This window comes from Camelus ferus, chromosome 8 (genome assembly GCF_009834535.1).
Source record: "Camelus ferus isolate YT-003-E chromosome 8, BCGSAC_Cfer_1.0, whole genome shotgun sequence".
In the NCBI taxonomy this organism is placed as follows: Eukaryota; Metazoa; Chordata; class Mammalia; order Artiodactyla; family Camelidae; genus Camelus; species Camelus ferus.
The window spans coordinates 53,091,640-53,104,298 of NC_045703.1; the positions used below are offsets into that span (position 1 = coordinate 53,091,640).

The following is a 12,659-nucleotide window of genomic DNA, read 5'->3' on the forward strand; positions in this document are numbered from 1 at the left end:
CTCTAACAGTTATACCTTTTCTTTCCCAGATTTTTTTCTGTAGTTTTCCTGCTGGGTCTTCCCAGGCAGCATAAAAATATAACTGCCTTCTACATTAACTAGCAAACAAAAATTCTAAATCAATATCTTTCTATCCCACACCTTCAAGCCACTACCATCTATATCTGTCATTTTACTGCCAGAGTTATTGAACTACAGTTCTACCATTAAAGTCTCCATTTCCCTCATCACACCTGTAGTCCTGAATCTAGTGGAAAAAAACCAGGTTTCAACAAGATTGCCAAAATGTCTTTATTGCAAATACAATGATGGTTATTCGTTTATCTTAAAAAAAAAAAATTCTGCTGTTTTTCAATAGTATTGATTATCCCTTCCTAGATCCATTCTCTCTTCCCCTTGGTTTCCAGGATTCAAGTTTCTCTTGGCTCTCTGACTATATTTTATTATTTTCTTTCCGGGAATCACAATCTTAACTTCTTTCATCTTATGATGCATACTCGCTCCATTTTAACTCATCTATATATGTAACTATTTACAGCTGATTTGTAAAAGACTTCAAAACCTCATCTCCTGCAACAACCTGTAAATTACCTATTGAGTCTTTCTACTTGCATAAGTCAAAGTACTTAAAGCTTAGTGTGATTGAAACAGAACTCAATATCTTTTTCACCCAGGCTTGTTCCTTTTCTTGTACTTCCTATTTTGGTGATTGTTCTCGTTATTCATTCTTTCTCTCAAGAAACAACTTGGAATCCAGCCTGTATTCCTATCACTCTCAATTCCCACTTCCTGCTAATTCTACCTTTGTGATATTGGCCATTTCTCCCCTTCTCTTTCTTTCCACTTGCATTTTGACTCTCATCTTTCTTTCCTGGATGACATCAAAAGCATCTTAACTCATTTACCTGTCTTCAGTCTTCTTTCACTTCATTCATTACACAAAGGATAAATCTGTTTAAAAAATCACATTGTCACTCTACTGCTAAAGACTCTTCTGCACCACAATCTTGCTGATATCCTCCAAAGTCATTTTTTTTCTAATATTTATGGAAAAAAATCACTGTCTCTTGTGCCTTCCTTAGTCTTCCACCTATCTACACCTTCTCTATGTTAAGTGCTTTTTTTGTGTTGTTCTCACCTATACCCTGGCCCACTCCAGCTCTTGGTTCTACTTTCTTCTATTTGACCTTCACATGGTCAAATGTGGTGGCAGGATGGCTTCCAGTAGCTCCTGGCCTACAATATAGTGGATTCAAGCCCAGTTTCTTTTTGGTAACATCTATGCAAATGTTGAGTGTCAATCTGTGTGAACTAATTTTGTTCTTCACCCACCCCAGAGTCAATTTGTGAACTGGGCTGCTGGAATAATAGGCTTGGATAATATGCTTACTATTGAAGAGTAACTGTAGCAAGGAGAATCCCATGCAGTGATTGAGTTCAATCATATATTTATCTGTGGAATTTCGGATAGAGCACCACTTGGACAGTGGATTAATGAGGCAGGAAAGGTGTTCTCCAAGGGAAGTCTAAGTGTTATTATGGATGGAGTAGATACCTCTACAATTAATTCTAAACTTGACTGGTCAAACCCAAATAGCATGTGTTTTTGTGATGCCTTTCCTGACCTCTCACTCCTGGTTCGTGTTAGATTATCCAACTCTGAATCTACAGCAATCTGCACTCAAATATATAACATGTTGTTATAAGTTGTAGCCCATAAACTTCTAATGACAGAGGCCTGTTTGCAGTTATTTTTGTCTCCCCAGCACATGGCCCACTCACTGCCTGTCATAAATTTGGCACTCAATAAATGCTCACTTTACTTATGGAACTGAATTAAATAATAAATAAATACCATATTCTAGATCTTGAGTTAAGCTTCAAAGTAGAAACCTCTAACTGCTTCAGAGTTAGTTTTTCCACCTTCATACAGCTTTTTAATGGGATTTATCTATTTGCAGATGTGTCAGTGGAAAGTATCTTATTAATCTTATTAATCTTTGAGCAAATATACTTTGCTCAATAATGTTTGATGAACAAATGAATGATTATGTGAGTGAGTGAATAAATGAATGATGAATTGAGAGTAATTTACTTCCTCAGCTCTCCTGTGCCTCATTAAACACTATGGATTCAGACAGGAAAGATTAAGCAAGAATTCCATCATTGTGCAACTGAGAAACTAGAAACCCTGGAAAGCAAAATTAAAATTGCCATGGAACTTTCTTTGCGACCTTGAGAATGACAGAAGAGAATTTAGGTCTCTGATTCTATGTGCAGAGTTCTTTTTGCTGAGTTGCATTGTCTGAATTCATATTCAAGCATCTCAGTTTTCACTCAGACACTGGAAAATTTTGGCTTTTTTATGTAAGAGAATCAGGATACATAGCTGATTTCTTTAAAGGACATAACAGTTAGTGTCTAATAAAATTCCTTTTAATTTCTTATTATGTACCTTCAGTTTAAAGGTAGAAAGAGAATTTTATTTGCTAGACTCCAGGTAGAGCACATTTAATTTTTAATTAACTAGGTTTTAAAATATATTAAAAAAACTGTTATCTATAGGTTATACTGTAGTTTATTAAAGAGAGACAAAACCATATGCAGAATTTTTCATTTTCTTTAGAGAAACAGAAGACATATAAATACACAACATTTGTTTTTATTTAAATATCAACTCTGAAACCATCCATTTCGCTGAAGTTTTCACATGAGAGATCATGAATGTTTATAGTTTTGGTATGGTTCCTGCCATTTAAGATTTCTAATATTTCTAAATTCAAAAGACCAGGCAGCAAAAACATTATCTTGCATGTAACAGACCCTCAATAAAGAGGTACTGGCCTGAGCTAAATATAAACTATTAAAATATCTCCACCTTTACTATTTTTCCTTTGTAACTTCATTCTTAACCTTTTGTTTTTACCTTCATTTTTTAACATCTGTTCTTAACTTTGACCTTGGGCTAGACCTTCCTTAACTAGTGAGCTTGAAATTTTCATCTGTTAAGTTGGGAAAAATAATTGGTTCCACACATATTGAGTATATACACTATACAATTCAGTGTGTTAGATTTTAGGGGATCGCAATGAGGTAAATATATATCTATATATTGCTCAATTGATTATCAGTCAATATATAGAAGTATATTTATTTGTCCATCTCCCAAGAAACATATAGACCATTAAGAAAGACAGTTATTAACTATATTATTTTATAAAGTTAGTAAGTTTAAAAAGAAGTGTAAAATTTTATGGAAATATTTACCAGGGGCAAACAACCTAATCTGTGGGTAAGGAAAAGCTTACCTAAAATGTTAGTGCAGATGGTTACTTTTTCATTTTTTCTGGACAAGATCCCTAAGCATAACATTGTTACATTTCCTATGAAGGCTGAAAAGTTGAAAACTAGTTCTCTAAATGTATCTAGATTTGACTAAATAGAATTATTTTTTGTTTTAGTTTTATTTGAACTTCACAGCGTTTTCTGTGTTTCTTCTGCTCCAGCAATTTATACTTAGAGTTTTATTTAGGTACTTATAGTGCTTATCTAAGGCAGATATTTAAGTGATACTTCACAATCAGTAGTTTACATTACCTGATGTATGATAATTTACAATTCAATTCCCTGGGAAAATATTATTTAATAATATGGAACATATGAATATATGTTGCCTTCTATCTTTCTTCTGGAGGATCCTTAAATTTTATATATATATAAATACACACACATACTTAAACATATGTCTTAAATCCTAGAGCCTTTGAGATAACCTACCTTCACCACATTGGTGGTATTTTTTCTAATATTTTTTCTGAAATATTAGGGCTGCCAATTTTTGTGATTTTGTTTAGGCTCTAAAATTAACTTTTCTTGATTTTGTGACTTGTGGTCTTTAAAAAAAAAAAAGTATTTTGAATAATTATAGATTTGCAAGAAGTTGAAAAAATACAGAGGGGTTTGATGTACCCTTCATCCAGTTTCCCCCAATTGTTACAGCTTGCATAACCATACTAAAGTATCAAGATCAGGTTGGCTTAATGGTATGCTGTTATTTTATCACATGTGTATGTTTGTGTAACCACCACCCCAAACAAAATACAGAGCTATTCCATCACCCCATTTCCTTTTCTTGCTTTATTGCACTGGCTAGAACTCCATTATTAGGTTGACTAGTGTATCCTTGCCTTGTTTATAATTGTAGAGGAAACTCATTCAATAATCATTAAATGTGATACTAGCTGAAGGGTTTTTGCAGAAGTTCTTTATCAAGTTTAGGAAATTGCTCCCACATTCCTAGTTTACTGAAAGTTTTTTTTTTTTTTTTATCATAAATGAATGTTAATACTTTAAAATGCTTTTTCTCTGGCAATTGATGTAATCATAAGATTTTTCTTATTTAGCTTGTCAGTATGATTAATTACATAGATTGAATTTTAAATATTGAACCAGTTTCACTTTCCTGGAATAAACCCCACTTTGTCATGTTGTATTATTCTTTTTACATATTGCTGAATTTATTGGCTAATGTTTTGTTAAGGACATTGATGTATAAGTTCATGTGGAATAATGATCTATAGTTTTCTTCTTTTTTCTTTTATATTATCTCTTTCTGGTCTTGGTATCAGAATAATACGACTTTGTACATGGATTCAGAAATGTTTTCTCTTCTATTTTCTGAAAGAGTAGACTTGATGTTAATTCTTCTTTAAATATTTGATAGAATTCTCCAGTGAAAATATTTGGCCCTGGAGATTTCTTTTTGGAGAGTTTTTAAAATTGTGAATTCAATTCTTATAGGGCTATTTAAATTATCTATCATATGTTGGGTGAGTTGTGGTAGCTTGTGCTTTTGGGTGTAGTAGTCCGTTTCATCTAAGTTGTCAAATGTATGTGTGTAGAATAATTTATAGTGTTCTCTTTCTTTTCTTTTGATGTCTACAGTGTCTGTAGTTATATCCCTTGTTTCCTTCCTGATACTGATAATTTGTCTACTCTATTAGTCTTGCTAGAGGTTGATCAGTTTTATTAATCTTTTAAAGAAACAGTTTTTGTTTTATTAGTGTTTTGTATTATTTTTCTCTTTTCAATTTCATTGACTTCTTTTCTCATCTTTATTATTTCCTTCCTTCTGCTAGCTTTAGGTTTATATTACTCTTAATATCTTAGTTTCTTGTGATAGGAACTTATATTATTGATTTCAGGCATTTCTTCTTTGCTAATATAAGTATTTAGTGCTATAAATTACTCTCTCTGCCTACTTTAGTTGCATCCAACACATTTTGATATGCTGTGTTTTCATTTTCATTCAACTCAGTGTAATTTTCATTTCACTTGAGATTCCTTTTGACTCATGGCTTATTTAGATGTGAATTGTTTAGTTACAGGTATTTACAGATTTTCCTTTCTCTCTTCTATTATTGATTTCTAGTTTGGTTACACTATGATAATGGAATATACCCTGAATAATTTGTTTACTTTGAATGTGTTGAGATTTTCCTTTTGTCTCAAGATATGGTTTACCTTGGTATGTGTTCCATAGGCCCTTGTAAAAATGTTTTCTGCTATTGTCAGGTTGAGTATTATATTATCATATCTGAATGTTGATTAGATCCTGTTAGTTTATAGTGACCTTCTGATCCTCTATATCTTGCTGACTTGTTTGTATAATTGTTCTGTCAACTACTGAAGGAGAAGTGTTAAAATCTCCAGTTATAATTGTAAATTTATTTCTTCTTTTGGTTTTTACTTCACCTCTTTCACTTACATTGTTTGGTGCATACACATTTATGATTTTTGTGTCTTCTTGCAGGATTCAGTGTCTCATTCTCTCCCTGGTAATTTTTTGTTCCAGAGTGTCTGCTTTATCTGATATTAATATAACCAGTCTTGTTTTCTGTTGATTAACGTAGCATGGCCTGTCTTTTCCCTTCCTTTTACTTTTTTTTTAATCTTACTTATATTATTTCATTTTAACTAAAGTCCTTTTTGACAGCATATAATTTGGTCAATGTTTTTTCACTCTGCCAATCTCCAGATTCTCTACTATACCTCAGTTGACACCTGGTTATTACTAGTGAGGGTAGGAGAGTTCCAGCTTCCACAGGCCTCTGTGATATCACCCTGTCTGGGAGTAAGTATCTTATTTCTGCTCCCCATGTGGCCTCTGTGATTGGGGTCACTTTCACTCTGGCTGGTAGTGAAATTCTTGACTTTCCACTTGCCCTCCTTGACACCACCCCAGTGGGGAAGGAAGGCTACCCCTTAACTGTGAAAACATTTTTTCCACTATCACCATGGAACAGGTACTGACCCTTTACTGCTGAGCAAGGAAGAAAGTCTCTATATTATTTCCTAGGGCTGCCGTAGCAAAGTACCATACACTGGTGGCTTAAACAACAGAAATTTATTTTCTCACAGTTCTGGAGGCTAGAAGTCTGAGATCAAGATGTCAGCTGGATTATTTCTTCTGAGGCCTCTCTCCTTTGCCTGTGGATGGCTGCCTCCTAACTATGTTTTCGGTGATCTCTCTGTACTTATCTGTGTTTTATTCTCTCTTTATAAAGAGATCCAGTGTTATTGGATTAGGGTCCACCCTAGGACCCTATTTTAACACGATTATGACTTTAAAGGGTCTTTTTCCAAATAAAATCACTTTCTGAGTTACTGAAGTTTAAGGCTTTAACTTACAATTTTTAAGGGACACAATTCAGCCCATAACAGTATCAGTGCTTCATTTGGCCTTCTCTGATACCATACAGCATAAGAATTAACATGTCTTATTATAGCCTGGCTAGCATTGGAGTCTTTGAAATTTCAGTTTTACTTTCTTATTTTAGTTTCCAAAGCTGCCTTCAATGTGTTCTATATAGTTTATGTTTGCAACTTCATGTAAAGTCCTTGTGTATTTCTCTCAATGTTCTAGAGAATATTCCACTTTTAAAATATTACTATGAAGAAATTGGTTTCCAAACATGGTTCATTCATCAAACAGCTTCCTTGGCTTAATTCAGAAAATAGCCCTCACTTCTGAAATCTGGAATCCAACATTTGTTTGCACAACAAGTTTAGCCTATTGAATGCAAGCTAGCACATTAAACATAACAAAGGCTGGTATCTAAAGAAACACAAACAAAAAAATAGGGTATTATAGTTTCCCAGTAGTGCTATTAGATTTACAGTTCCATTTTTAATAATCAATCATTCTTGTCTGCTACCAGGAAGAACTCTGAAAGACTTTGATACATTTATCCACCTGTGTGATGAGTCTTCATTGACCTCTCTGGTTTGTCATGGATGTTATTCCTTTGCTCTGTTCTAAGTGAATAATGTCCTGTGTTTGATATTTAGCTGTCTAATACTTGGCTTGCACCGATTTCTTTGTGATTATTGTTCCAAAAATTAATTTGTTTTGCTCTTTCTGTTTTCCAGAAATCCAGAGTTAGGCTGCAAATTGTGCTTCTGGGTGTTCTTAAGGCAGATCTTCTGTTTTTTGACCAGACTCATTTCAGTTTCCTGTATGGCCAGCTGCTCAAGTGTACTGCCATCATCCATCAGCTCCACATGTCGAAACTAACAAAAGTGAATTGCTCTCAGCATTGCTTCCAAACTGGTAGCTGGCTGACATCCAGCTGCTCTTCGTTGGTGATTTTGTATGCTAACATCCCACAGGTAAATGCCATTGAAACTGGTTAAGACGCATCCTTGTAGTTTTTTCTCCCCACGTCTTATGGCTTAGGGGAAGATTGGAAAATTTAAGCCTTTAATATGGTCAGTGCAGAGACAAATTCAAACACTGTTGTTTCTAGGGAGAAACAAGGCCTTGTAAAAAGTATAGATTCACAGCTTCTGAATGTGGATGAATAATGGAACTAATTACTATTGAGTTCCCTTTTTCATTATCATATATGTCTATTTGATATGGATATTACCTGCAACCTTTCCTAGTCTCGTAAATAACCCTTTTGACCATAGAGGAGACTTAGAATATAACTTCTCACTACTGCAGTATTTTTGGTCATCATTATCAAACTAGAGAGCAAAGATGATTGATACGTAAGTGATAGAGAGTAATGAGAAGTACAAAATCCTAAGATAATGCAATGGTAATGTCAAGTATTTTTGGGGATATATATTTCAGATAAGAATTTGAAATGTGTCTCATGATTTCTCAGTCCTTATTAATAAAATTATTAAATTTAAATACTCTATGTATACCTCTTTCAAGCATTTATCATTACATCATTATCATTCCCACAAGACCAGCAGCTATTTCTTATTCATCTTTGAATGCACCCAGTCTTTTACCCTAATTGTAGTGAATTTATAACCAAGTTTAAACATGGTTCTCAATTCAAAGAGATACTGGACAAGTAACTGAAAAAAAAATAAAGAATAGGAATGTATTATTACATAAATCTTTTGTTGATGATGTGACATCTCCATTTTCACTCCCAGTTTTCCTTTTTAATCTTTTGTCATTACAATTATAGAAGTAGGTCCTAGAGCTTCTCTGCCCTTCAAGGTGAACTGCATTGTCCTTGATTGCTAGTGATTTGAGCAGCAATTGTAGCTTCCTTTGGAAATGACTAATTAATAGGTGACTACAAGATGTTTTGTGTAACAGAATTCCAAATTCAATAAAATTATAAAACTAAATCAAAGGAGCATGGTGATGGTGGTGCTGAGACTGGAACCATGCACCATGAGAGCAGGAAACTCTTGTGAGGCCTGATGACAGAACCATAGATGATGGTAGAGCAAGCAAGTGTGAATGAAAGAGTAGGGATCAGTTTTGGGGGAGACTGAATCCACATCTCTCAGAGACTTGATTTTTCTCATCTGCATAGTTCCCTACTGAAACACATTATCATCTTAGTAAAAACAACATGCATCTTTTGATTTAGTGACAGATGTCTGTAATTGTTACTTTTACATTAGCAAGCCCAGGAAGAGGAAAATTTGACTCATTTAGATGAGAGAGATGAAAAGACCAGGAATTAATTCCTTCATAGCTGAGTAAGGATTTGGAGAGAGAATCTGTCTCAGAGTTACTGATAGATGCATGAGGGATGGAGTCGCTGATGACTTTGGAGTATAAAAGTAGAAGCAACTTCATCGGTTATCGTCTAGCAATTCAGTACTCTGGCCTGAGTAGTTATGTGGGCAAATGTTGAGCATGCATTGGCTCACAGGGGAAAATGAATATTTTCAATCACATTCATATGACTATCCTGTGGATCTCTACTGAGGCATGCTTTCCCATAGGCCCACATATAGTTAGGAGTGCACATATCTGCTAGACACTATTCAGTGTGCTAGGAAAATGTCTCTTTCCTCATAGAAATTATATTCTAGTAATTGAGACAGATAAAAACCAATCATCAAAGAGACATACATATGCTATCAGCTGGTATTGAGTTATAGGTAGTAAACTAAGCAAAACCAAGGCAGAAAGGGTAAAACGAGATGCCTTTTGTGTAGGGGATGGAAGAAAAGTCTCTCTGAGGAGCTGACATTGAAAAGAGACCTGCATGGGAGAGTGGGTCATGGGATACATGGAGGGGAGGGAAGTACTTTATGCAAATGAAGCATCAAGTTCAAAGTCTCTGAGGCACCCTGTCATTGGTGATTGGGAATAATAAGAGGAGACGGGGTAGAATGATGAGAGTGAAGTCAGCAGGTTCTGAAGTGATGGGACATTGCATTGATAATGTACCAAGATCTAGATCATCACAGGGTCCTATAGGACAGAGTGAGGGGCTTAATCACAAAGGAGTAGGAAACCAGTTAATAGTTAATGGGAAGTTTTAAACAAGAGATGATAAGATCTAGAGGATCAGTCTCACTCTTGAGTGGGCAATAGATTTTACAGAGGCAAGAGTAAAGCCAAGAACCAGGAAGCACATTACGGAAAGTTTACATATGCATTTAGGGATCTACACTAGTTCTGCCACCAAATATTAATGTCCCCTTGGGCAGAAAATTTAAACTTTCTGTAATGCAACATCCCTTTTTAACTTGCAGGGTTTCAACTAAATTATCACAATAACCTCCATCTCAGAATGTTTTTCTCTGCAAACTAATACAAAGGATATAAAACATGGAAAATGTGTGAGTGTCAGGACTCTACTACAGTGCTGAAGTGTCCTATGGCAGCCTTCTAAGTCCCAAGGAAACACTGAGAAACTACTGTTACACTGTGGAGTAGAAGGGTTAGAAGGTGATTTGGGTAGCTTTTTGTTTTGTTTTGTTTTGTTTTTGTTGTTGTTGTTGTTGTTGTTTGCAATGGGTAATAAATGTGCAAAATAACTTATTTTTAAAAGCTGTTCCTAGAAGCTTTTTCATGATTTTTGTTTGTCTGTAATCATGCAGTCTAAAGTCTCCAACTGAATTAAACATCCCAGAACCACTTTAATGATTCAGGCTAGAAAGGAAAAAATTTCAGAGTTTAAATTCTGTTTCAATATGATGACTCCTGAGAATTTTATTGACCTTGCTGGACCTTTTGGAATTTGAGTTCATTTATAATCAAACTAGAAAAAAATGTTTTGAAATGCTATTTAGAAGCTTAAAAGAATTATTGGACCCTGAATAACTTTCATTACATGACATTTTGATAAGGTCATTGTAAATGAGTCAGAAACACAGATTACATTTCTTTTAAAAATACACATCGTTTCACGACCGATTTGGTCCAAATTCGTTTTGGCTTTTGCTAAATCCCAAGTGTTTTTCATTCTATTTTTTTCTCTTTAAATTCTCCAATAAACTCGCTAAACCCATAATCTAGGTGAGCTCACCTGCCTCACTTCCCTGTTGAGTTTTGCCTCGGGCTTTTCTTTAATAGCATGTATCCTTAGAGCACAGAGCCTTATACTGAGGATCAGGAGAAGCACGGAGTCTAATAAAAGCATGGGAATTTTTTTTTTCCCTTTTAAACAGAGAGAGCTCTAAGGGAATGATATTGTTCCAGAGTACTGACTCAAATCTGTTCTGTATTTGAACTCTGTGATTATGAAATTTCAATTAAATCTATAAAAAGCCAAGCTAACAGACACCAGAGCATGCCAAAGAAAAACAGGATGTTCTTTTTTGATTGGGAAATAATTATCTAAGTTCAATGGCTGGGTCCAGGTAGCTGAGTTTACATTTGCTTCCCCTCATTATAGAAACAGTTGAATTATGATAAATTTTCCCCAAGCAGCAAAGCTGTCATTCAAAAGGGTGATTTTATTGGGGTGCAAAATCCCTTTCGTTATTGCTTTAGTCCATTTTTAAATGGATTTGAAGCCTGAGGGGAAAGTACAAATTAAGACGGATTTTTCTCTTTTATGCGACAAACCTAGCTTGTCCTTTGTGTTGCAGCCACGGTAGCACAGGTAGGGCACTCATCTACCAGAAAAGTCTTCTGTTATCGCATTCATTACAGAAGTGAGATGTAAACACCCCCAATTCTCTTCTTTCTCAAAAATCATTACACTGATCATATTATGTTTTCAACAATGGAATGAATTTCCTTAAACGTTTATTACTTAGCGATGGAAATAATACGGGTTCAGTTTTGAGGTAAAGTAGAAAGGCACTCAAAAATGTTTGGTTTGCAGAAATGTGGTGAAATTTGTATCTTCCATACCTCCACCTTAGGGATGGATGGGAGGGAGAGTACAACCTTTTAAAATTTGAGAAAATAACTTTCAAAAAAATTTTTCAAATCTGAGCACTCTCCACAAATAGTTTATTGTGAATGATTCTGAAGATATAATAGGCATAAACATTCTGTTTAAAATAAACTAAGGAATTATATGGTAATTATTTAAGATCTCAAAATCATTCAACAGGATTATAACAGAATAAAATATTTATATATTACAAGCACCATTTGAACTAGACAATATAATGGAAAAGAAACCAAAATCACATATGGTTACACTCTTCTAGACAGTCACTGACAATAGACATAATCTCTTTAGGAGAAATGAGGATTTTTTTTTTTCTTTCTTTTTGCCATTAAGGAAATAACAACTTAAAACATATTTTGGGAATAGATCTCCTATTGTCAAGAACTAAGTTTAACTTTTATTTATAATGTCCATTACAGTATAATTTAAAATAATAATTCTAGGTTAAATAAGGATTTCGATAAGTATACTATATAGTATGTGTGCAATACAGACAAATTGCATGTGTTTTAGACAATGGTATATTTCTTTCCTATCTCTTGTCCAATTTCTTCTTATACTTGATTGATTGGAGGACAACTGCTACAGTTTTGTTTAGATCTTGAATGCTTATTATTATTATTATTACTATAGTTTTTTGTAATCTAATAAATTCATTTAAAGCAATACATAATTTTTTTCTATGAGAACTATCCTGACCTCATTTTATATATTTTATAATACTTGCTCTCATAATCAATGATTAATCATTGCTTTGTATTTTCATTTTTTCTCAATCATTAAATTTATTTTTACTTTAATAATTTGCCAACATTCCTTTTTCCAGAAGAAGAATTTAATGTATTCATTTCATTACTTACCCCACTACTCCACATTATGTTTACAAACTTAGATCATCACTCACCACTAAAATTACTATTAATATATCATTTCTAGTTAAATATTTATCCTTTTAGAATTATTTTTCATTCATGCACT

The 12,659-nt window shown here is 34.0% G+C and overlaps 1 long non-coding RNA gene across 1 annotated transcript in view; it reads left to right on the forward strand.

The window, feature by feature from the left end:
• The window catches only part of LOC116665425, a 189,443-nt gene extending 177,105 nt beyond the window's left edge, over positions 1-12,338 (forward strand). The window contains exons 3-4 of the long non-coding RNA XR_004322025.1: positions 7,432-7,671; positions 10,027-12,338. This is a non-coding gene — a long non-coding RNA (uncharacterized LOC116665425). The remainder of the gene's footprint in view (positions 1-7,431; positions 7,672-10,026) is intronic.
• Positions 12,339-12,659: the final 321 nt, after the last annotated feature.